The sequence below is a fragment of the Notamacropus eugenii genome, chromosome 1, assembly GCF_028372415.1.
Source record: "Notamacropus eugenii isolate mMacEug1 chromosome 1, mMacEug1.pri_v2, whole genome shotgun sequence".
Classification (NCBI taxonomy): domain Eukaryota; kingdom Metazoa; phylum Chordata; class Mammalia; order Diprotodontia; family Macropodidae; genus Notamacropus; species Notamacropus eugenii.
Window position 1 is genome coordinate 217,085,286 of NC_092872.1, and position 27,271 is coordinate 217,112,556.

Genomic DNA, 27,271 nt, shown 5'->3' on the forward strand with positions numbered 1-27,271 from the left:
ATTTGGCCCTACAGGACAGAGGAGAGGATGGAGACAAGGGCAGAGAGGGATGATAGAGGAGAGAGCAGATTGGTGATGGGGGCAATTGGAATGTTCAGTGTTTTGGGGTGGGGGGAGGGGAGAATGGGGGAGAACATTTGGAACCCAAAATTTTGTGAAAATGAATGTTAAAAGTTAAATAAATAAATTTTAAAAAAAGAAAAGAAACAATTCTTAGATGTGATTCCTTTATTTCTCTACAAAGAGGACTATCACCAAATTTGAAAACAATTACCAGGTCATGAAGGACAATCTGCAAGCTTTCAAGAACTTCTTAAGATTGGGAATGAATGCTTAAATTGAGCACACAGCTTCCCTTTGATGCAGCTCTTTGCTGCTGCCAAGGCAGAGTGGCCAAGTATTAGGCAGTGGTGACTCCATTGTTTCTTGGTCTGGTTCACTTCTCTTGCAGGAGTTGTCCCAACACTGCTCCTCACCTAAAGCAGGTAAAAGTGTTTTCCCAACATCAAACACCAAGGTGATCATTTACATAGAAATTAACTGTGCTGGTAATTTATGGGAATAAAGCAATGAAGCTGTGGCCACAGGACATCTTTATCTAGGAAGAAGAGATAATTTATAAACTGGGGGGATATTGAGAAGTCCAGTTGTGAGTGGGGTGATGTCAAGTTCCTTTGGATCAACCAAGGGCTTCAAGGTGAAGTTCTGCAGGATAGTGGTCAGGAAGAGAAACACCTCCATCCGAGCCAGGCCCTCTCCAAGACAGAGACGTTTTCCTAAAAGGAACCAAAGAGTCTGCTTGATGATAGCCATTTAATTAGCTTCTACATCAAGAGAGACTTACACACGTTGATGAAGGAGAAGATGAGAGAAGAGTTATCTTAAGTTGGGTTCTCCCAGATGGTCAGTGGAAGTGGCAGTGTCTTATACTAGAGAGGCCAAACATATCTGGTGGTCCCATTGTCAGATGAGCAGGGAAGGAAATGGGTGCTAATCCAGGGGCCTGACAAGCTCCTGAGATGGGTTTCAAGTGTCATCATCAGAGATGTAACATAAACATGCAAAATTTTCAAGATTTGAATTGAAAATCTGGTGAATTTTGTTCCTAGAATAAGCAATGGATAGAAAGAAACTTTTGAGGAAAAAGGAGTCAGACATGAGCTAGCTGGGGAAATCCCTTTGTGATCCATAGGTACAGGTCACGTACCTGGTGAGCAGGTGGGAGGGTTGCTGAACTGAACTTGTGATTTCATGATACCCTTCACAGATACAGGTAGGCAAATCCTCCATAACTGAGAGTCTTACAAAATTTCCTAGGGACCTCAAAAATTAAGTGACTTTCTCCACACACACAGACACACAGTGACTATATTTCTGAGACAGAACTTTATTCCAGGGCTTTCTGACTCCAAGGTCAGGCTTCTGCTCACTTTACCTCACATTGTCTGTCTTCTGCTAATATGTGTGTTGAAAAGTCCAGGTCATTTAAAAACAAAAACCTGACCTTCACATAGGATTTAAGTTCCAAAATAGTAGACAGTGTTATCCTCATAATAACCTTGTAAAGCAAGTACCAAAGGAAATATCATCCCCATTTTGTAGAGCAGGAAACTGAGGCTCAGATAGATTAAATGACTTGCACATGGGCATATAATTAATATATTTATAACACAGGATTAAAATCTCAGTTTCACATCAGTTCCAAATTCAGCATTCTTAAAAATCAATCAGCAAGCAGTAAGCTCCTGTTCCTACCTTTAAACAGATACAACTGTTAAACACCAAATACTACCTTTTAATTTTCTTAATGAAAGAAAGAAACTAATAATGATAGCAATAATTCCTTTTATGTAGTGCTCTAATGTTTCCCAAGCACTTTTTCCATAACAACTATAAGATATAGGTATTAGTATCCTTATATTACATCTGAGGAAACTGAGGCTGAGAGATTAAGTGATTTGGCCCTTAGCTATATCTTTAGAAGTGTCAGAGTTGAGATTCAAACCATCATCCCCTGAGCCTGCTTTCCCCTAATCCATGTTGTATTCAAACTGTCTGAATATTTCTGTGTTTCCAACAATGAGATCAAACGCCTTTGAGTTTGGAGTTTGATTACCAATGCCTGTATCATGGTGTGGTCAATGAAACTGACAAATGGACAGAAGCACGCATTATTTTTACCCAAAGAGAAAGGTGTAAAGTATTCATTCTTCCAAAAGTTGCCAGACTTGTCCAAGAAGTTCTCTGGGTCAAACTGGTATGGGTTGGGAAATGCTTTTTTATCACGCAAGACAGAGTGGAGGGAAGGGAATATAATTGTACCCTGGAATCAAAAAATTAGGGTTTTAGCTGGGATATTGTCATGTTCATACATGTATTATAAAGTATCTAACATGAATACTTCATGGCATATCCATTTAATGTACACAAATTCTGAGTAGTTCTCAACGACTTTTTTGAGAACAAATGGCTACAGGAAAGACTTTTCATTTAACAGCACTCTATCTGGTGATACATTAGTTATTTTTCTAAAAGTGATTTTGATAGAACATGCTGTAGCTGATAGTGTAAATACAGTATTGATGTATGAGATTCATAGAAAATGCAGACAAATTTCTTACATATCCTAGATGTTTTTTGAGACTGGTTTCAATATTAGGACACTAGTTTATCCTAAGAGTTATGATTTTTAATATAAAATATATTAACATTCAACTAATATTTTTAAGTTAAGTAAATGTTACTTAATGTTTCGTATTCTCCAGGCATAAAATAGTCATCATACAATAGTTTTTTTTTTTCAGTTCCTTTGTGATAAAACTAAACCTTAGAGAAGTTATGACCATATCCAAATCACTCTGTAGCTCACCTCATTACTCCCTATCCAAAGGAGTTGGTGGCAGGTTTCCTAGTTCCCCTTCTCTCCCCCTACCATAGGAAAACCACAAATCTCTGTTCCATTCTTACTAGCATGATTTGCTTTAGCTCCACATAGATATATGCAGGTTATGAGAGCTACATTGGAAGCTGGAAACCATATATATAACCATTCTTCCCATAGATGATGTCAAGGCCCAGAGGGATGATATGAAATCCTCAGTTACAGTGCTACTAGGTGGCAAAGCCAGAAGTAGGTCCCAGATCTCCTAACTCTTAGACTTGGGATAGAGGCAATATAACATAGCTTTTCTTCTATCAGTGAACAGTATAAAAGGACCTGGCAGTTCACCAATACAGGGAATCAGAGTTGGGATTGCTGGGAAAATTCCATCTGCCAATGTAGATACCTACTTTAAAATATGGATTCTTAGATGCCTGGGCCCCTGAGAAGTAAGGTGGCTGCCCAGTATGTGTTAACATGGCCAACGTGTTAGAAGCACACCCAGAACACAGCTCTCCCTGCCTCTAGAGGCCAGCTCTCTATCGTCTCTGATACAGTTCCTTCTCTAAACAGCTCTCTACAACAAAATAAACAAATAGAGCTGATATTCTGCACCCACTGCCAATAGGGTGCTTTTAGGCCTTGTGAAAATCACAATGAAAATAAAGACATATGACCTTGGGAATCACATAGTTTCTGAAGTGGATGTCCTGGGGTGCTGATCGAGGAAGACTGATGGGGAGAAGATCAATATATCTCTGTATCTCATGCACAACAGCATCCACATAGGGCATCTTGACTCTGTCCTGCATGGAGGACCTCCTGCTTGAGCCAACCACTCGGTCAATTTCTTCATGAACCTTGGCTATATGGAGATGAATGCCAATGAATAGCTCCCAGGGTTGCAAAATCTAATGAGCATGTTTATTGGTTAGTCACTCAGCAGCCTTTATTAAGTGCCAACTGTGTGCCAGGCATTGATTGAAGTGGTGGTAGTACAAAGAAATGAAGAAAATAGCTTATACTCTGATAGTTTGTTCTCAATCTAACGAAGAAGACAAAATGCCAACAACCATGTACTAACAAGATATAGCAGGTCTGAAAAGACTCAAGGCCGTCCTAAGTTTTATTAGGCTTTCCAAGTCATCCAGAGGATTTATATTTGACCATGGAGGTAAAACTGGAGTCACTTGTCTTTACTGAGTTGGGATGCTGTAACCTGTGCTTTAGGAAGACTAACTTGGTAGTTGATGGGAGGGTGGGCTGGAGTGGGGAGAGGTTTGAGGCAGGGACACCCATGACAGGCTCTTACAATAGCCCAGGAATGAGATGGTGGGCAGCTCTTTTGAGGTAGTAGGAATGTGAGAGGAGAGCAGGGCTGAGATGTGAGCGATGTTAGGAATGGGCGTAGCAGGCACTGAAGTGGTGTTCATAAAAAATCACAACTGTAACAACAACTAACCATCATGTAGTGCTTACACTGTGCTGAACGCTTTCAGTGATTATCTCATTCGATCCTGCCAACAGCCCTGCAGGGTAGGTGCAATTATTATCTCCATTTCACAGATGAGGAAACTGAAGCAAAGAGAGCTTCAGTGACCTGCCCAAGGTCATATAGCTAGTAACTACGCAAGGCCAGATTGAAACTCAGGAGTTCCTGAGTCCAGGCTGACACTCTCTTCACTGAACAAACTACCTGGTGTTAAGTCAAAGGGCAGTAGAATTTAATCTCCCCAGGCAGAGGCACTATGCCTCACTGCACCTTAGCATCTCTCCCAAGCCTAGAAGGACACTATATCCTACACACACTGGCCTCCTTATTGAGCAGTTAGGAGTGGCACTTTATGAAACCCCAAAGTATAGTTTCTAATGCCTTTATTAACTTGTTTTTACAAATGCCATCTCCAAAGATACATGTGTATGTATATATCTATATACAAGTGTATATATATGTTTGTGACTGTGTGTATGTATGTCAGTATGTATATATTTATTCCTCAGGGACTGGATCTTTTCTCCTAACTTGTACGAAATTCTTTGCAAAGTATCGGTATAAAGGAAATGATCAACACTCATTACAATGAGATGAAATTTTAGCTATTCTTCAAAATATTTCTGTGAATGATCCATACTTCTAGAGTAGAATTTCTTAACCTAGGGTGCATGAACTTCTTTTAAAATATTTTTTAAAAACATTTTGACAATTTTATTTTAATATAAACTTCTTTCCTTTGTAATCCTATATGTTTGATTTTATATATTTCAAAACATTATAGTGAAGAAGAGTCTCCAGGATTCACCAGTCTTCCAGGAAGTCCATGACCCCCCAAAATGTAGGAATCACTGTTTAACAGCAAGTGTTCCTTAAGCTTTCTTGCTGGAATGACTAACAAAAACTCAACTTTTCTATCTCCTTACTATGATTTCACAGGAAGTTAAACCTTGGAAAGTCCTCAGCAATTAGTTTATTTTATAAATGAGAATAGAGAGGCCAAGAAAATTTCAGGTTTTATTGCCAAGATAATATAGCTCTTTATTGCCTGAGCAAAGATTCCAACTGGGATCTCATATTTCTTCTTGTTGATGAACTTTTGTTTTCATTTGTTTGGGAAAATTTTGTTTGACAAACTGTGGTATATGATTATAATGGAATATTATTGTGCTATAAGAAATGACAAGCAGGGTGATTTCACAAAAACTTGGAAAGACTGACATTAACTGACAAACATTAATGTAAGCAGAACCCGGAGGACATTGTATACACTAACAGCAATATTGTGAATGACTTAGCTATTCTCTTTGGGATTGAAGACAATCCCAAAGCACTAATGATGAAGCATACTATCTGGCTCCAGATGAAGCATTGATGTTGACTGAATATAGACTTAAGCATGCTATTTTTCAATTTTTTCTTTCATTTTTTCCCCTTTATTCTAGTTTTCTTGTAAAAAATGACTGACATGGAAATATTTTACATAATTGCACATGGATAACCTATATCTGATTGCTCATCATGTCATGGTCAGGGGAGGTAAGGAAAGGGGAAGGCAGAGAATTTGGAACTCAAAACTTTAAATAAAAAATGTTTAAAAATATTTTTTAAAAGCAAAAAGAAAAACTGGTTTCAAATCCAGTGACTCTAAGCTATTGTCAAGTGACTTTGAGACTCAGTACTTTCACTTCTGACAGGCCAGCTGAAATCATCATCCGCATCATCTCCATGACTAACAGTCTCCATGACTAACAGTAACAGTAATGGGGAGAGAATCCTTCATTATGATTTGAATTCAGTTCACCAAAGACAGAAATTAAATTTCTACATCATTTTAATAATGAATTATTAATTTATGATCCATTTTTTCCTCCTATATTTGTCAGGACACAGCTCCTGAAAAGGCTGAGCAGTCTCTGTAAATCATGACTGAGTGATATGATCACTCCTAGTCCCTAAGGCATCTGCTCCTTAACTAGTTGGTCTGGGCCCAACCAGATGGGACCCAATCTACTGTTTATTCTGTAACCAGGATTCAGTTTCAGTTAGATCCATTCCCAGGGAGAATGAGCTTTGTCATTAAAGTTTGAGGTGATCTGGCCTACAAAGGGGAGAACAAGTCACTGAAAACCTGATTGAGATGGCTTATGTTTTTCTAGTTAGGATTATGAGCAATTTATGAGTCCCTTAGCAGTTAGAGGGGGCATGATCAGTCACATCTGAGGGTCAGCACACTGCCTTTCCCCCTCCCAAAGACTGAGAGGAGCTGACAACTCTTAGGGCAGTTAGGTGGTGCAGTGGAAAAGAGTGCTGGCCCTGGAAGCTGGACCCATTTTGCTGAGTTCAAATCTGACTTCAGACACTTAAGAGGTGTATGAACCTGGGCAACTCACTTAGCCCTGTTTGCCTCACTTTCCCTCACATGAAAAAATGAACTGGAGAAGGAAATGGCAAACCAGTCCAGTATCTCTGTCAAGAACACTTCAAATGGGTTCAGGAATAGTTAGACAGGACTGGAAAAAAAACAATTCAAAACTAAACAACAATAAAAAGAACTCTTAGCCAACCTCCTCACATTAAAATATCCATCAAGTGGGATTGCCAGGGGAGGTCCCAATGATGTACCATCAGACCTACCAGAAGAAGGTACACCAAGATATAAAAGACCCCACTGCTCTCCCTCAGGTTCTTAGGCACCAATGGAGGCATGCCATTGATCTGTCCTTTATTAATACATCACATGAACCTACTAATAAATGATATTATGCTCAGAGAAATGGCCTCATTTTACATATTGGTTAAATTTCCCCTGAAGACAGTAAGCATGGGTCAAATAGCTGCTATGTTTAAGGTTTTGTATCAGGTGGAGTATTGCTGCTCACAGGAACCAGTCAAGACCAAGGCCAGGGCTTAATATATTTTCTGTCTTCCACCTTAATGTCTTCTCAATTGTGTGGGTTAAGTGAATTGTTCCTCTTACCTTGAATCTCTGGGTATTTCATGAGCAGTAAAAGCCCATATCTCGCAGTGCTGGATGTTGTTTCTGCACCAGCAGCAAATAAATTAGATCCAGTGGCTAGCAATTCTTCATAGCTGAATTCTGACTGTGGATTCGTTTTCTCCTGAAGACAATATTATTAAATGTATCAAAGATGCAGATACGTGAAGTCTCAAAGATCTCTGATTTGGGGGCCCTTTTACATGTAATATCACTCAATACGACCTTTTTGAACACGTTTAGATGGTGAGGCAGATACTTATAATTATTTAGACTACAGAATAACTGATGGCTATATAGAAGAAATGGATTGAATCTATATGCTGTGAGTTTAGAGGAACCATCTTCTCTTCCCTTCCAATATTTATAATCAATCTTGTAGGACAAAGAAATGGAGGCTGAAGGTTGTGAAAATTAAGACATATTCTCAATCTATATTCTATTGTGATTCTATTTCAAAGGGAGGCCTCAATTGTCTCAGACCTTGGTCCTACCTTGGGAAGCTAGGCGGCACAGTGGATCAATTGCCAGATCTGGAATCAGGAAGACTCCTCTTGCTGGGTTCAAATCTGACCTCAGATATTTACTAACAGTGTGACCCTGGGCAAGTCTCTTAACCCTATCTCCCTCAGTTCCCAATTCATCAAATAAGGTGGAGGAGTGAATGCGAAATCACTTCAGTATTTTTGTCAAGAAAAACCCAAGTGGGGTCAAGAAGAGTTGGACATAACTGAAAAGTGACTCACCAACAACATAAATCTATTTTGATTCTATCTCAAAGGGAGGCTTCCATTGTCTTAGAATTTGGTCCCACCTAGACATTCCAATTAAATAAGATTAAGTAGACCTATGGTTACATCTGAACATTCTGAGGTTATGGAGACCCCATGTCCTACAAAGACAGTTTAATGAGATTAACTAGACTAGACATTCTGAGACAATGAAAGCAACATATGTATATATACACTCACATATATGTGTATATATACATACGTGTCCTTGCCTATCTGCCCTTAATTATAAGCTATAGTTTGTTTCTCTGAATGTCAGTCTGTTGATTGTCATTTCTCTTCATTTAATCTTCAGAAGACCTAACCTGAAAACCCTACAGATAACTGAAAAAACAGTAGGAACAGGATTTTATATGTGATCCATCACCACTAAGTAGAGAAGTATGATGAGGTAATCTAACCTCCTTGCTATCTTTCACAATGTCAGAGTGAATTGTTGTCATCCTCTGGCCTTTGAATAAATGTGTGGAAGATTGTGTTCTACCCTTATCCCTTTAAGTTCCCTGTCTACCAGACCAGCAGATGAATGAATGATTCCCAAATCAATCACACAGATTGAGGGGACTTTTCCCTTGGTAAATGGAGGGAGGATACTCTAGACTTAATAGGAGATACAAAGATTAGGAGAAGCAATGGTGCTTTCCTTGAAGGGTATGAGACTCTCTCTCATTCCCAAACTCCTTTTTTACAATACCAAGAGGCACTGTTTTACCCTTGGGGAACAGAGTTGAGGAGTCATTTTGATTGCAAGTTATGTGACCTAATGTAACAGTAACTATCAGACAGGATTTCTGAAGTCTTGCTTTGGACTTTGCTCAGTGTCTCTTCTCTCTGACTGTGGACAAAACAGTTGCCTCTAGAACTGTCTCTATCCTTTCTTTCCCCTCCAGGGGTCCAGAACAAGTTTGCCTTTGCCTCACACCCTCCTAGGTGGCCACAAGAGAACAGAACCATGACTTTGTTTGTTGCCTTGGTTATGCTCCAATCTGAAGTTGGGCTGAGTAATGGAAGCCTGACTCTTCTCTCTAGATGTTGAGAAATTCTCATGACCTCATGTCTGGGTAGGTCCCACAGGGACCAGGACAGGTATTGACTACGATCTAGTCTACTTTATAGTATGACAGGTGGATCAATTCTCTTGGAGGAGAGCACAAAAAAAATTTAAATTGCTAAATCCAAAGTCTTTTCTCACTCCTTGTTGAACTTAAGCAAAAAAATGCTTTATCTATACAATCTCATTTGATTTTCATAATAACTCCAGGAATTAGATATTATCTCCATTTTATAATGGAAGAAACTGAGGCTCAGAGACATTAGTTGACTTGCCCAGAGTTATCTAGAAAGCCAATGTATGTATATGTATGTATTTTTATGTATGTGTGTATATTTATATATACATTTATGTCTATATACCTGTATCTATATATCTATCTATACCCATATCTATATCTATCCATATACACACACACACACACACACACACACACACACACACACACACACACACACATATATATGAGGTAGAATTTGAAATCAGGTTTCCTAACTCCAACTCTAGCACTCTATTATAACACCTAGTTTCCCCGTGCTATGGAATAAGCTGATTATCATGCCCTCTCCTTGGCCCATCCTAACTTCTCTAGGAGGCCCTCTTGGGGCTCAAGGGACTCTCTCTTTTGTGCTGATGGTGGTTTCCAAGGGTCTTTCCCCTTCCCTTAAAGGACTTCAATGAACATTATGGTTTTACAACTCAAGCTTACTCTACAGGAAAGTTTATTCAAGTACCAGGATTGCCAGTTTCAACTCTAGAGGAAACATAGGCCCCTTACTGTACTGTACCTGATGCATTTTGATGAGGTGACAGTCAATATAGACCTGAGGGTTGTTTGGATCCAGGGTTTCTTCATGTGTCTTCACCTGATCCATTATAAAACTCTTCATATACAGACCATTTTTATGGATGGTCCTATGACTTCCAGGAAGATGCTTTATGAGTCAAGGGTAAATATTGTAGAGCTAAAAAGGCAGAAAACCCCAACCCATGTCCCCCAAAAAGAATTAATAAAGAGTAAACAATGTTTACCATTAGTTGTTTGCTGTTCTGGCAGAAATTTCTTTATTTCAGGCTAGAGGTGGAGGATTCACCTTATAGCTGTCTGAAACCAAGCACCTGAATATGCATTCTTAGCCACCATCTAAGAAAATGGCCCTCCTGAGCATTTTGAAGGTATCCTAGAGGAATACCCCATGCCAAGAGAGGGAGGCAAGTAAGCACTCCTCAGAGAGAATTGATGGATGGATCATCTGCTCTCTTAGAACTTTGAGATAACAGGGATCCTATGGCTCTCTCCTCAACTCCACACCTTGATCCACCTTCCCTTTTGGGGTTTTGGGATTGCCTCCCTCTGAAATGGTGCTGTATTCATAATGTGGTAGAAAATAGCTAGGGCTCATTGGAAACCGAGGCTATGTGACTGATCCCAAGTTCAGTTCACTTTACACTGCACCCTAGTCAGCTCTGCGTATTAATTAGGAGGAAACAGAGAACACTCTTCCATGAGTGAAGTAAGCTCATTTGCTCTCTCCACTCTGAGGCACTCTCTCTTCTTCTCCATAATGCCATGACCTATTAGAGATTTGGCTGTGACTGCACTTCTCAGAGAGCTGATGTCTCCCCTAGCCCACAATTCAAACAGGAATTCAGTGACCAGCCACATCAACACAAGCCAACCCTGAACTTACCTGGATCCATGATGTGTTTAGGAGCTTAAAATTTTCAATCAACATTCCTGTCAGGTGCAGAAATTTCTCATCATCATGGCTGAAGTGTTGGTTAAAGAGAATGGAGCAGATCACATTGCTGGAAGCACAGGTGAATATGAAGGTGGGGTCGAATGCCTGAGCTAAAGGGTGAGGAAGTCACCAAAGGAAAAATAACCTTAATGCCATGGTTCCCAATCATCCATCACTAAGAGGGCATGGACTCAACTTCTTTCCACCTCAGTTCTGAATACTGACTACAGATATCTTAAGATTGGCCAAAACAGGGATAGGGAAACCTGTGGCCCTCTAGGTCCTCAAGTGCAGCCCTTTGACTGAATGCAAACTTCAAAAAACAAATCCCCTTAAGAAAAGGATTTGTTCTGTAAAATTTGGACTCAGTCAAAAGATCACACCTGAGGACTGAGAAGGCCAAACTTGTGGCCTTGGGGCCACAGGTTCCATATCCCTAACTTAATATTTTCACTTGAATAGTTTCCTTTAGTACTAATTCTGACATTAGTGTTAAATAACAATTCCTATTCCTGATATACATTACTTACATCTCCAACCTCAAAGTGCCCATGTACAGTTCCATACTTGCCTCCAGGTATGGAATTTCCTTCCTCTTTTCCTGTCTCTTGTAATCTCAAACTCCCTTCAAGACTCGGATTTGGTGGCACTTTCTACACAAAAGATTTTGTAATTTTACCAGTTGTTCATGTCTCACTCTCATCCTTAAATGACCTTGTATTTCCTTATTACACACACATATAAGGAAACAAATAAATAAATATATGTGTGTAAAACGTGTATTTCCTTTCATGTACTATTTACTTAGTTCTCTATATGTCCTATTTTCCCAGTATATGGTAAGCTCTTTGAAGGTAAGGTTGTCCTGAGATGGGCTACTGGGCCATCAACATCTACCTTGCATTGCCTTGCACTACTTCATTACAAAATGTTGTTGAAAAGAATCATTGCATAGATGTCTCATACCAGTCAGTGGGGTCAGGGAGACAATGAGATCCTCCAACCTCAGAGAAGCTTTGAAAATGAGGCTGGTGGAGTAGACAGGCACAATATTCCCAGGAGATGAACAGTCCAAACTAACCCTTTGGCTTTTGGAGCTTCTCCACCAGATGCTGGGCTTCCTCCTGGACTCTCTCCTCAATAGTTCTCTTTCCCATCCCAAAGTTCTTCATGGTTGTGAGTGAGAAACATCAGATCTGCTTCCACTTTTCACCACTGGATGACAGGATACCTGGGGAAAAGTCAGCAGAACAGGCAGGATGAGAAGCTTGAAAGAGGGCAAAATCCACGTGTTCAGAGAGTATTTGTGAATGGCAGAGAGTTGGAAGACTAGACAAGTGGAAGGGAATCTGCAACAGGTGGGCAATTGTCTCCTTAAGCATCAAGATAGTATAGTAGGTAAGATGTTAGAATTGAGGCAGGTAGATCTGAATTCAAATCCTATCTCAGCTACTTCCTAGCTGTATGACCTTGGGCAAATAGACCTCTCAAACCCTTAGTTTCCTCACTCACAAAAGGAGGATAATAACACCCATAGAACTACTACTCAGAACTGTGGAGAAGCTCAAATGAAATAATGTACATAGAGGTCTTTGAATTGCTGTGTAAATAAAAGTTGTTTTCCCTATTGTCATTTATGATGATGATGATGATGATGGCAAAGCCAGGACAAGGGATGTAGAGACAAAGCCTTCAATTGGGTGATCTCATGGTTAGCCTGGATTCAAAGCAGAATATCTCTGTTAATAAAATGCCTCCTTGGATCTGTGTCCATGTGTGTCATGGACTTCAAGACACTATGCAATGTAATGAAAAGAGAGCTAAACCTAGAATGAGAAGAGAATTAGGTTCCAATCATGTCTTTGCCTCTTCCTACATATATGGCAATAGGCTAATGATCTTCCCTCCTGGTTGGTAAACTAGGAATTGAGGAATTTTGGTTGAGTCACATCAACCTTTCTCCCACTGGGTAAGCTTTCACCTTTGACCCTTGTGCTACTGGCCAACTCTTTCCATGAATCTGGAGGACAAAGGCCCAAGAGTAGAGATGCTGTAGATGGAGATGATGAGAGATGTGGGCTGTCAGGAACATTTGAAGTGTCGCATCTCAATAGGAAGAGGAAAGGGCAAAGGGGTTTCTCTCCACTGACCTTGAGTATACTATTCCACTCTAGTAGTGATTAAAAAAAACTACTGTAAATTGCAATTTAGAACCCTAATGACTATCATCCTTAAGCCAGAGATGCTGCCATCAGTGAAACTGAGTGGATAACTTGAGTCCCCAAGAGCTGGAATAACAATTGAATATTCAGTATGTGAATGAAAAAGTCCTGAAGATATTTGCCAAGTTCAGCATTTGGGATGACTCCTTCCCCTGATGGTACAAGTGAGTCTAGGCATTTGAACTATGTCTGGAAACCAAGGGTTTGAGGATGTGCCTATAGACTGACTGTGAGTAGAGTGATTCTGGAAGAAGCTTTGAGTGTGGGGTACTTGTTTGTTGGTTTCTTTGTTTTCTGAACATATTTTGATTCTTATCATTCTACTTCTTTGGTCATTTGTAAAGACTGTACACTTTATCCATGCTTAGGATAAACTCCATTATGCCATGTCTACATGATTGAGAATCATTAAATGCAGCAAACCAAGGAACATGGCAGAATTTTCCTCTTGGGTAAGGTCTGGAATCACAATTCTAATTGGCCAAATAAACTCTGAGAACATTTCCCCCAGACTGCACTGAGGTAGGTAAGCCACTGCCACCCATTTATATTGCCTGCTGTCCAGTGTCTCATGAGCCACAGGGCCCCTTCTTCAATCGTTGTTCTTTATACCCTTTGAGCATCAAAGAGAAAAGGATTATGGGATTGAGTAGCTTCAGAGGAGTATAGGAACCTGAATACCAGAGGTAACCCAAGTGTCGTATGATAGAATAAGAACTCGAGTTTCTGTGGGTATAGGGGTGCAAGGGAATGATCCAAGAAAATTATGAATTTTCATGGGATAAAATTGCATCCTTATATTTGAAAGAAACCATAACAAAGGCACTGAAAAGAAAAGGATCAATTCCATCCATGCATGTGCAAATAGCATGGATAAGAAACTCAGAACCTAGCCCTACTCAGTAAAATCTCAGTGTACCCTCTGCTTGCTAGAACAGATACTGCACTCCAACTGTCGATTGACCTCAGGGCCAGTGGAATCGACCTTAAAATTTCTTTAGAATACCTAAATCATGTACCCATTTGGACTTTATTCTTGTGTACGGTGTCAGGTATGGGTCTATGCCTAATTTCCGCCACACTGTTATCCAGTTTTCCCAGCAATTTTTGTCAAACAATGAGTTCTTATCCCAGAAGCTGGGGTCCTTGGGTTTATCAAACAGAAGGTTGCTATATTCCTTGCCTACTGCATCTTGAGTGCCAAGTCTATTCCACTTGTCTACCTCTCTGTTTCTTAGCCAATACCAAGTGGTTTTGATAATTGCTGCTTTATAGTACAGTTTGAGGTCTGGTAGCGCTAGGCCACCTTCCCAAGCATTTCTTTTCATTAGTCCCTTTGATATTCTGGACCTTTTGTTTTTCCAAATGAATTTTGATATTATTTTGTCCAGCTCTAGAAAGTAATTGTCTGATAGTTTAATTGGTATGGCACTAAATAAGTATATTAATTTGGGTAGAATTGTCATTTTTATTATATTAGCATGGCCTACCCATGAGCAACTAATGTTTTTCCACTTACTTAAATCTGACTTTATTTGTGCAAAAAGTGTCTTGTAATTGTGTTCATATAATCCCTGGGTTTGTTTTGGCAGGTAGACTCCTAAGTATTTTATACTGTCTACCCTAACTTTAAAAGGGATTTCTCTTTCTATCTCTTGCTGTTGGACTTTGTTGCTAATATATAGGAATGCAGAAGATTTGTGTGGGTTTATTTTGTACCCTGCAACTTTGCCAAAGTTGTTTATTAATTCAAGTAATTTTTTACTTGAATCTCTGGGATTCTCTAGGTAAATCATCATATCATCTGCAAAGAGTGATAACTTAGTTTCTTCTTTGGCTATTTTAATTCCTTGGATATCTTTATCTTGTCTAATTGCTACAGCTAACATTTCTAGTACCATATTAAATAATAGTGGTGATAATGGACAACCTTGTTTCACCCCTGATCTTATTGGGAATGCATCTAGCTTATCCCCATTGCATATAATGCTTGCTGAAGGTTTTAGATAGATACTGCTTATTATTTTATGGAAAGTTCCCTTTATTCCTACATTCTCCAATGTTTTTAGTAGGAATGGATGTTGTATTTTGTCAAAAGCTTTTTCTGCATCTATTGAGATAATCATGTGGTTTTTGTTAGCTTTGTTGTTGATGTGATCAATAATGCTAATAGTTTTCCTAATATTGAACCAGCCCTGTAGTCCTGGTATGAATCCTACCTGATCATAATGTATTAATCTCGTGATAAGATGCTGTATTCATTTTGCTAGAATCTTATTTAAAATTTTTGCATCTATATTCATTAGGGAAATTGGTCTATAATTTTCTTTCTCTGTTTTGTCTCTTCCTGGTTTGGGTATCAAAACCATATTTGTATCATAGAAAGAATTTGGGAGGACTCCTTCTTCCTCAATTTTCAACAATAATGTATGTAGTATTGGAATTAACTGTTCTTTAAATGTTTGATAGAATTCACTTGTGAATCCATCTGGCCCTGGAGATTTTTTCCTAGGGAGTTCATTGATGGCTTGTTCAATTTCTTTTTCTGAGATGGGGTTGTTTAAGTATTCAACTTCCTCTTCTGTTAATCTGGGCAATTTGTATTTTTTAAAATATTCATCCATCTCGTTTAGATTATCGAATTTGTGGGCATAAAGTTGGGCAAAGTAGTTTCTAATTATTGTTTTAATTTCCTCCTCATTGGAGGTGAGTTCACCCCTTTCATTTTTAATATTAGTAATTTGGTTTTCTTCTTTCTTTTTTTTAATCAGATTGACCAAAGGTTTATCAATTTTATTAGTTTTTTCATAAAACCAACTATTGGTTTTATTTATTAATTCAATAGTTTTCTTAATTTCAATTTTATTAATCTCTCCTTTGGTTTTCAGTATTTCTAATTTGGTATTTACTTGGGGATTTTCAATTTGTTCTTTTTCTAGCTTTTTCAACTGCAAGCCTAAGTCATTGATCTCCTCTTTCTCTATTTTATTTATGTAAGCATTCAGAGATATAAAACTTCCCCTAATAACTGCTTTTGCAGTATCCCATAAATTTTGGTATGTTGTCTCACTATTGTCATTCTCTCGAATGAAATTGTTGATTGTTTCTATGATTTCTTCTTTAACCCAACCCTTCTTTAGAATTAGATTATTTAGTTTCCAATTGATTTTTGGTCTCTCTTTCCATGGCCTTTTATTACATGTAATTTTTAATGCATTATGATATGAAAAGGATGCATTGATTATCTCTACCTTTCTGCACTGGATTGTGAGATTTTTATGTCCTAGTACATGGTCAATTTTTGTAAATGTTCCATGTACCGCTGAGAAAAAAGTATATTCCTTTCTATTCCCATTTAATTTTCTCCAAAGATCTATCATATCTACCTTATCCAGAGTTTTATTTACCTCCTTAACCTCTTTCTTGTTTATTTTGAGGTTGGATTTATCGAGTTCAGAGAGGGGGAGGTTGAGGTCCCCCACTAGTATAGTTTTGCTATCAATTTCTTCCTTCAGCTCCCCCAACCTCTCCTCTAAGAATCTGGATGCTATACCACTTGGAGCATACATGTTTAGTAATGATATTGCTTCATTGTCTATGGTGCCTTTTAGCAGGATATAGTTTCCATCCTTATCCCTTATGATTAGATCTATTTCTGCTTTTGCTTTGTCTGAGATTAGGATTGCTACTCCTGCCTTTCTTACATGAGCTGAAGCACAATATATTCTGCTCCATCCTTTGACCTTTATCCTATGTGTATCCCCCCGTTTCAAATGTGTTTCTTGTAAGCAGCATATTGTTGGATTATGGCTTTTAATCCATTCTGCTATCCGTCTCCGTTTTATGGGAGAGTTCATTCCATTCACATTCACAGTTATGATTACAATCTGTGTATTTCCCTCCAACCTCTTTCCCACCATTTGTGCTTTTAGCTCTCCCGTCTCCCTTCCCCTCCTCAATAGTATTCACTTTTCTCCCCCTCCTCCTGCAGCCTTCCCCTCCTTCTTTTGACCCCCCTCCCTTTTAGTCCCCTTTACTCTTATTGCTTCTTTCCTCCCTTTTAGCCACCCTCCCCTTTCTTCCCCCTTCCCCTCCTACTACCTATAGAGCTAGTTAGGCTTATCTACTTAAGATTATTGTTCCCTCCTTTGAACAAATCAGATGAGAGTACCTCTCAAACAATGCTCATCTCCCTCCCCTCCTTCCCTCTACTATAGTTTTGTACTTCATCCTGTGATATAATTTGCCATTTTCTGCTTCCCCCTTTCCACACCTCCTATTACATTCCCTTCTCATACTTAAATCATATTTTTGACATGACATCATTTACTTTATGCCCGTTCCCTCTACATATATCCCTTTTATCATAATAGCTGCACAGTTCTCAAGATTAACAGGTATCATCTTCCCTTATAGGGAGGTAAACAGTTTGCCCTAATTGAGTAGCAAGTTTTTGTTTTTGTTTTTTCCCCTCTGTTTACCTTTTTATGATTCTCTGGAGACCTGCATTTGAAGATCAAATTGTCTATTGAGTTCTGGTGTTTTGGTCAGGAAGCTCTGGAAATCCCTTATTTCGTTGAATGACTTTCTCCTTGCCTGAAATGTTATGCTGAACTTTGCTGGGTAGTTGATGCTTGGATGAAGTCCCAACTCCTTTGCCTTACGGAATATTGGGTTCCAATTCTTTCAGTCTTTTAATGTAGAAGCTGCAAGGTCCTGTGTGATCCTGACTGTGTGTCCTTGATATTTGAATTGTTTTTTTCTGGCTGCTTGTAGTATTTTCTCCTTCACTTGATAGCTCTGGAATTTTGCAACTATATTTCTTGGGGTTTTGAGTTTGGGATCCCTTTCAGGAGGGGAACGGTGGATTCTTTCGATGACTATTTTGCCCTCTGAGTCTAGTACTTCTGGACAGTTTTCCTTGATGATTTCCTGGAAGATATTGTCCAGACTCTTTTCTTCATCATGGGTTTCTGGCAGGCCAATAATTCTTAGATTTTCTCTCCTGGATCTATTTTCCAGGTCAGTTGTTTTTCCAATTAAATATTTTACATTTTCTTCTATCTTTTCATTCTTTAGATTTTGTTTGACTGATTCTTGTTGCCTCATTGAGTCATTAGTTTCTACTTGCCCAATTCTAATCTTCATCGTAGTGTTTTCTTCAGTTAGCTTTTCCATCTCCTTTTCCATCTGACCAATTTTTCCCTTTAAGGAGCTATTTTCTCCATTTAATTTTTGTACTTCTTTTTCCATTCGACCAATTTTCCCAGTTAGGTTTTGGGTTTCCTTTTCCATCTGATCAATTTTCCCAATTAGGTTTTGGGTTTCCTTTTCCATTTGATTAGCTCTTCCTTTTAGGGAATTATTCTCTCCAGTTAATTTTTGAACTTCCTTTTCCATTTCTTCAATTTTCTTTTTCAGGGTGATGTTCTCATCAGTGAATTCTTTTTTTATAGTTTTAAAATCATTGGCCAGTTTTTCTTTTATATCCTTCTTCAGACGTTCCAGGTAATCTAGTTGTGCTTGCGAGAAATTCATAGTCCCATCTGAGGTTTCAGATGGAAGTACAGTCTCAGCTCTAACCTCTTTGGTGTTTGTGTTTTGGTCCTTATCCCCATAGAAAGATTCTATGGTTTTTTCACTTTTCGTCTGCTTTTTCCGATTCATGATGTTGGCTGAGTGTTGTAGCTTTTGGTTCTTTCAGTCAGAAGGTACAGATCTTTAAGTTGAGCTGATGTGTGTCTAGGCTAAAAGCAGGCTTTTGTTTTTTGTTTCCCCCATCAACCCTGGGGTTAGCTTGTTAGGTGTGTGGGGGAGGGGTGGTCTGGTCTCAGAATATCTCCTCAGCTGACTTGAGGCAAAGGCAAGGTCAGGGGATGGTGATCCCAGCTTCCCTATTGTCTTCCCTTTTCCCCTGGAGGGCTGGGGCACGCCTAGAAGCTAACACGTGTTCCCGCCCCTCCTGGGGCTCGTCTCCCGGCTCTGAGGCTTGCCTGGGTCTCAGTGCGAATTTTCTCTGCCCTGGGTCATCTGTCCCTCCAGCCGTCTCCGCCACCGTAGGAAGAATCCCCCTTTGCCACTTTTCCAGCCTCTGGTGTTATAAGACCACCCGCCCCCTTCTGCTGTTCCCGCTGATCCAGGATTAATCTGGGGAAGAATTTTATGGTTCCTTCACAGTCATCAGGGGGGAGGAGAGAGCACTTACTGATCACTCTGCCATCCCAGTTCCTGGAAGTTCAAGTAGTGACCCACCGAAGTCCGTCTTCAGGCTGAAGATTTCAAGGGCTGCTGCGCTGATGTCTGGCACTCAGCGGCTCTCACCGGCTCGGCCTGGCTTATCTCCTGCTCCGCTGGTCTCGCCCGCCACTCTCGGGCTCCTCTGGTCCCCTCCGCCCTGCCGCGCTGACCGCGCTGCGCTGTGTGCCGGGGTCTTACCCCCGCGGAACAGATCCCTCCCGTGGACCCTCCGGTCCAGCCTGGGCTCCGAATCCGTCAAAGTCCGTCACCCACTGGATTCTACACCTCCAAAGTCTGGTCAGACTCTCCCCCCAGAGATATCCAGAGGAGTTTTTCCAGGAGCTTGGATGAGTCGTTGCTTTCACTCCGCCATCTTGGCTCCGCCCCCCCCAATTTCTTTATTGAATATAAATGCAAAAATTTTAAGTAAGATTTTAACAAAAAGAATACAGCAACTTATCACAAGAATAATACATCATGATCAGGTAGGATTTATACCAGGAATGCAGGGATGGTTCAATATTAGGAAAACTATTAGCATTACTGATCATAACAACAAACCTAACAGAAACCACATGATTATCTCAATAGGTGCAGAAAAAGTTTTTGACAAAATAAAATACCCATTTCTATTAAAAACACTGAAGAACATAGGAATAAATGGAACTTTTCATAAAATAATAAGCAGTATCTACCTAAAACCTTCAGCAAGCATTATATGCAATGGAGATAAGTTAGATGCATTTCCAATAAGATCAGGAGTGAAACAAGGATGTCCATTATCACCGCTATTATTCAATATGGTACTAGAAATGTTAGCTGTAGCAGTTAGAGAAGATAAAGAAATTGAAGGAACTAGAATAGGCAAAGAAGAAACTAAGTTATCACTCTTTGCAGATGATATGATGATATACTTAGAGAATCCCAGAGATTCAAGTAAAAAACTACTTGAAGTAATAAACAACTTTGGCAAAGTTGAAGGTTACAAAATAAACCCACACAAATCTTCTGCATTTCTGTATACTACTAACAAAGCCCAACAGCAAGAGATAGAAAGAGAAATCCCATTTAAAGGTAGGGTAGACACTACAAAATATTTGGGAGTCTACCTGCCAAAACAAATCCAGGGACTATATAAACACAATTACAAAATACTTTTCACACAAATAAGTCAGATCTAAGTAAGTGGAAAAACATCAGTTGCTCATGGGTAGACAGAGCCAATATAATAAAAATGACAATTCTACCTAAATTAATTTACTTATTTAGTGCCATACCAATCAAATGATCAGATAATTATTTTATAGAGCCTGAAAAAATAATATCAAAATTCATCTGGAAGAACAAAAGGTCCAGAATATCAAGGGAACTAATGAAAAGAAATACTCAGGAAGGTGTCCTAGCTCTACTAGATCTCAAATTGTATTATAAAGCAGCAATTATCAAAACCACTTGGTACTGGCTAAAATACAGGAGGACAGACCAGTGGAACATGTTAGGTACTCAAGACACAGTAGTCAATGAATATAGAAATCTACTGTTTGATAAACCCAAGGACCCCAGCTTCTGGGATAAGAACTCACTGACAAAAATTGCTAGGAAAACTGAACAATAGTGTGGCAGAAACTGGGCATAGACCAAGCCTGACACCATACACAAGAATAAAGTCCAAATGGGTACATGATCTAGGTATGAAGATTGATACTATAAACAAATTAGTGGAGCAAGGAATAGTGTATTTATCAGATTTATGGAGAAGGGAAGAATTTTTGCCTAAACAAGAGATAGAAAGCATTATGAAGTGCAGAATGGATAATTTTGGTTCCATGAAACTGAAGAGTTTTCGCACAACCAAACCCAATACAACCAAGATTAGAAAGGAAGCAGAAAACTGGGTGAGAATTTTTGCAACTAGTGTCTGTGATAAAGTCCTCATTTCGAAAATATGTAGAGAACTGAGTCAAATGTACAAGACTACAAGTCATTCTCCAATTCATAAATGGCCAAAGGATATGAACACACAGTTTTCAGAGGAAGAAATTAAAGATATGTATAGTCATATGAAAAAATGCTCTAAATCACTACTGATTAGAGAGATGCAAATCAAAACAACTCTGAGATACCACATCACACCTTTCAGATTGTCTAACAGACAAAATAGGAAGATGATAAGTGTAGGAGAAGATGGGGGAGAGTCAGAAAACCAATTCTTTGTTGGTGGAGCTGTGAGCTAATCCAACCATTCTGGAGAGCAATTTGAAACTATGCACAAAGGGCTACAAAAATGGGCATACCATTTGACTCAGCAGTACCACTTCTAGGACTGTATCCCCAAGAGATCATAAAAATGGGAAAGTGTCAAACATGTACAAAAATGTTTATAGCAGCACTCTTATCGGTGGCCAAAAACTGGAAATCAAGGGGATGCCCAACAACTGGGGAATGGCTGAAAAAATTGGCATTTGAATGGTATATGAATGGTGGTGTATGAATGTAATGGAATACTATTGGGCTGTAAGAAAAGGTGAACAGTAAGATGTCAAAGACTCCTGGAAAGACTTATATGGTCTGATGAACTTTGTACACAACAACAATCACAGTGTGTGAAGATTTTTTCTGGCAGACTTAGAACTTCATTGCAATGCAAGGACTTAAGAAATTCCAATGGTCTTTTAAGGCAAAATGCCTTCCACATCCAGAGAAAGAACTATAGAATTCAATCGCAGAATGTAGCAGATCATTTTTGGTTTGTTAGGTGATTTTCCCCATTCTTTTTCATTCTCCTATACAACATGACTATGGTGAAAATGTATTTAATAGGAATGTATGAGTAGAACCTATATAAAATTGTATGGAGGCAAAGAAATAATCAAGGTTATATGCTAGTGATTGTGGAACACCAGAGTGCAAACCAGCCAAGGCACAAGGGGCCAGAACTCTCCCCTTAAACTTCAGAACACAGACCAGCTGCATCACCAGCAGATTTCAGGAAGGTTACACTCACCTGAATCTATTATATCCTCAATGAAAACCCTTTCCTTTCTGTGAATACCCTTGCCATGCTGGGAGCTAAGGAAACCTCATTTTGTTAACTGTTATATGGACCATAAGTGTCTTATTTCATCTGAATTCTGAATTAAAGGTAACTTAATTGTCTGGTCAGATCTCACTTGTAACACTTTGCAATTGGACCTGTTTTATGGAGCCCAGAACCCAGGAGGAATGGGATTCCTAAACAGAGTGGGTATGTGTGCACTTCACTGCACCTTTGAAAGTATAGTCTTCCCTGTGACACCCTTCCTCAGTTCAAAATAAATTTCAGTCTCTTCAAATTGCACCTGGTATGCACATACTTTAGACCAGATGTAGAGATGTGAAGCATAAATGAGAGCTTTAGTGAAGAAATTACAGCAAAGAAGATGTTCATCCATTGGGGACTGGCTATACAAGTGGTGGTGTTAATCTCCTGTTATGGCATTATAAGCATGATGCACATGAACAATAGAAAGAATGGTAAGAAGTCTTATATGAAATCACATAAAAAGAGAAATATACAGAAACAAAAGTTATAGATACGATGACTATGATAATTTAAAGGACAATAATAATCAGAAAGAAACTAAATACTTATAATGTCCTCTTGGCCAACACTTCTGAATGCCTTCCCAGATGTTAAATGATAAATATTCAGAGCCTGAATGAGGAACTTATGAGAGAGGACTATCAATCATCTAAAATTCACTTATTCTTTCATATTTCAAACCTTCCCCTAGTTTCCTTTCCCAAATGACCAAAGCAAAACTGAAAATAAAACTTTACCAGTTGCACAGGTTTTGAAGTTGTATTGGACAACATGACCTATCAGGTCCCTACCTACTCATTTTATTATGCCCGCATTTTTGAATGGGGCATGTATGTGCTTATAGCAAGATTTGAAATCAGGTGTTCCTGGCTTCAAGTCCAGGATTCTCCCCACTCTGCTACCAAAACAAATATGAGGTATGTGTAAGACTTTGAATTATTGAAAAATGCTCAGACCCTTTGACCAAGTGGAAATCCAGACAACCTTACAAGAGAGTTATAGGTCAAGACAGTCTTGGCTGATCTCTATGAACAAAGGTTCATCAGAGAAATCCAGATCACTTTCACTGGAGGGAAGGGACACAGAAGCGAGATATTATTTACACCTTGACTGAAGAAGTATCCATACAAGTAGCAGAAATTTGGGTCTACAGTAGAATAAAGAGTGCTGAGTCACTAACAGATGAACTGTGGTGCTTTGCTGTTACTGAGCTATAGGAACAGGATGGTGTGTGGAGAGATAAAAAACCAGTTCATTTCTTGTATTTTTAATAGGCTGACTACTATCATGGAATCTTGTGACTTCTAAAAGCCTTCTAAGAGTGCAGTGTTAGGGATCTACAGGAATCATTCCTGACACAAGCAAGTTGTTGTCTATTTCTCTCCTACGATGCTGACCTATGGCAGGGCAGTCAGAGAAAGCCATGAGAGATATATGAGTCTTCCCTCCTATTCAGAATCTTGAGCATTTTGGCCACATTTGGTACCTGATTTAGTAGAACTCAGTCTGTTACTACAGGCAAATCTTGATGACATGGATACACCCTTACATAAATTCCCAGGGAACTAAAGCATAGTGTTACCTCTTAATTAGCAGTTATTGATATTGAGGAAATGCTCACCCTAAGTCAAACCAACCTAAGTTGTTAATGTCATGTAAGATGGAGGAGAGCATTGGGAATGCTTTTGGGAACTAGAATTAAGAAACTCCACTGATAAATGGGATATCTACATCGGTTTCTACATCTAGTGATGGAAAGTACTTAAGAGGTCATTTGATCTAATATGCTTATTTGTATAGGTAAGGGGGGCAGGTGGTGCAGTGGATAGAGCATGGGCCCTGGAGGAAAGAGAATTTGAGTTCAAATCCAGCCTCAAACACTTACTAGCTGTGTGACCCTGGGCAAGTCACTTAACCCTAATTGCCTCCAAATAAAAAATTAAAGTTAAGAAAATAAAATGGAGGGAACCTTCCTGGTTGGGACTTGAGCTTTCAGCAGAGAAAATTGGCACCCACAAATCCCTCTGGGTAGTTGAGAACTATGAAAGGGAGATGTAGTCCACCTGGGAGAGGAGACAAGAGAGATACTTCTTTAAAGTATCAGCTTCCTTATCTGTAAAAAAGCACAGATCAAAAATACTTGTACACGTGACAGACTTTGGGGTTTAATGGATAGGCAGCTGGCCCAAGTTCAAATGATGATTTTGACTGTCAGTCTCCCTACTCTTGCCAGCTGACCAGCCCATCTTCTCTTTCAGTTACACATGTTTCTGATGACATCCTTACAATAATCTTCATTTCTAATTTCTTGTTCATGCTATATTACAACCAAGTCATACCTACCATATCCCTCTCCTTAATTCTTTGAGTGACGTCCCACTTCTCTTCTTTGGATAAAGAATTGTTCCATGGTAGAAGAATAATTACAGCTGACTTTAGGGAATCTTTAAGGGCTGAAATCTTCTGCATCCTTTGAAGATATCCTGAAATATCGGTACTGGTTCTCTGTACACAAACATCTCCCTGGTCAATCAGAGCATCTTTACTGCTTGAATATCCATGCAACACAATGACTCTCTGTAACCACAGGCATACGGTGTGCATGGGGCCATATTTTTCAACCAGCTAAAAAGTGATCCAAATGTTGTTTTCTAGTCATAAATAAACCCCTGAAGACATAGCATGGATAGAATTTCAGTTTTTATTTTAAAAAGATTTTTAAGCTTTTATAAATAAAGCTTTTTTATTAAAACTCATCATTGCCACCTCCTTTAGGAAAATACTCCTTTGTAGATATGGCATGGCAGCCAACTGATGAGCAGAAATAAATTTGAACATTATTCTAAGAACATCCTACAGTATCAATTAGTACTCATTTGGGGTGACATTAATGTTGGGCTCCAACATTAATAACTTTTTTCCCAATTTCCCCAGCTTACCACTCTCTCTTCCTATCCCTCTCTCTATTTCCCTTTACATACTGGTAGAGAAATCTGTTCCAGGATTTGAAGGTAGGACACTACAGACTCTCAATCTAGCTATGTTTCAACTATATTGCCTCTGTGAAGATAACAAGAAGCGTGGTCATTCATGGGGAGAATCATGTGCATTGGCATGGTCAAGGAGACGTCTTTAAGATGGAGGAAGGATTGCAGGGAGGCATTGAAGAGATAGCATGTAAATACATTAGAAAGAAGGGAAAGGTCATTCCAGGAAGTTTTCAAAATAGATCAGAGAGGCTCTGTCTTGGAGAACAGAAAACCAAAAAAGAGATGACTGGAATGGACAGGTGAAAAGGAGCCTAATAAAGTTCAGGAAAAAAGTAGGAAGAAGACATAGATATTAGAGACATTTTGAAGGGAGCATTCATCTTGGCAGAGATAGAACTAAAACAAATTATTTTTGGCTCTGAACAACGAATTACAGCTGTGGTTTTGTTTTAGAAGTACTAAATGGGAGCCTGGGCTAAATTTCTTTATGTGAACTAACATTTCTGGGCCTCAGTTTCCTCTTATGTCATCCAATGTGGATGAGCATCATTATCTGTATGATCCTTTCCAAATCTAATGCTCTATGAGCCTGTGTCTATTAAGTAAAAAGAAATAGAAAGTATAGGTACCTTCCTGTGTCTCCAAGTTTCTCATGTATGCTAACATTTGGAGATGCAAGAGTGAATGGTAAGAACTTGTCCTCCCTAGTTCTTGCCAGTCATTCCCATGCCCTTAATAACTCAACTTTGGAGGCAGATCCAAGATGGCAGAATAGAAGGACAGACCTGTAGAAGCTCCCACACACACCCCATAAAATACCTGTGAAAAATGACTCTAAGCAAATTTTAGGGTAGCAGAAACCACAAAATGACAGAGTGAAAGAGACTTCTAGTCCAATACAGCCTGGAAGGCTGACAGGGAGGTCTATCACACCAGGCATGGAGCGGAGCACCACCCAGCAAGGGCCACCCAGTGCAGAAGGGACAGGACCTGAAACAGGCTTCAGGGAGTCACCAGCAGCAGCAGTTCCCAGATTGCTCAATCCACAAATGCCAAAGACAGCTTCAAAGGTCAGTGAGAAAGCTCCTTCACTGAGGAGAAGGGAATGAGGTCTGGACTGCTGGCAGCAGTCACTATAGTGGCAGCGTCCATTTTTGGAGCCCTCCACCTAAAGACCTTGGGGGAATTGAGCTACTGATCTCAATCTCAGCTCTGAAGGTAGCCCTGGGGTGAGGAGGAGCGCTGGCATGGTGGAGCTGGAGGCAGTTGTGGAGAAGAAATTCTACTCCCAAATTCTGTGCAGAAAAGTTTTTGGTTGCTCCCAGACCAGTGCACAGGCCAGGAGAGGAGTAAACTCCTCTCCCTTGATTGTACCACCTTGAAGGAACTGAGAACTTATAGGTCTCCAGAGTATAACCTCTTCTTGACAAAGGACTCAAAAGTCAAGTAACTGATTGGGAAAATGCCAAAAAAAGGGGGGGGGGTGGAAATAAAACAATAGAAGGTTACTTTCTTGGTGAACAGGTTTTTTCTTCCATTCTTTTGGATAAGGAAAAACAAAGCATACTGTCAAAGGAAGTCAAGGCCTCTGGATCTAAAACCTCCAAAATAAATATGCAACGGACTCAGGTCATAAAAGAGCTCAAAAAGGATTGTGAAAATCAAGAGAGGTGGAGGAAAACGTGGGAAGAGAAATGAGAGTGAATCAAGAAAATCATGAAAAGTGACTCAACAACTTGCTAAAGGAGATTCAAAAAATGCAGAAGAAAATAACACCTCTAAAAA

The 27,271-nt window shown here is 39.4% G+C and overlaps 1 pseudogene; it reads right to left on the minus strand.

Moving 5' to 3' along the window:
* Positions 1–210: 210 nt before the first annotated feature.
* Positions 211–26,638, minus strand: LOC140512346 (cytochrome P450 2C44-like; annotated as a pseudogene).
* Positions 26,639–27,271: the final 633 nt, after the last annotated feature.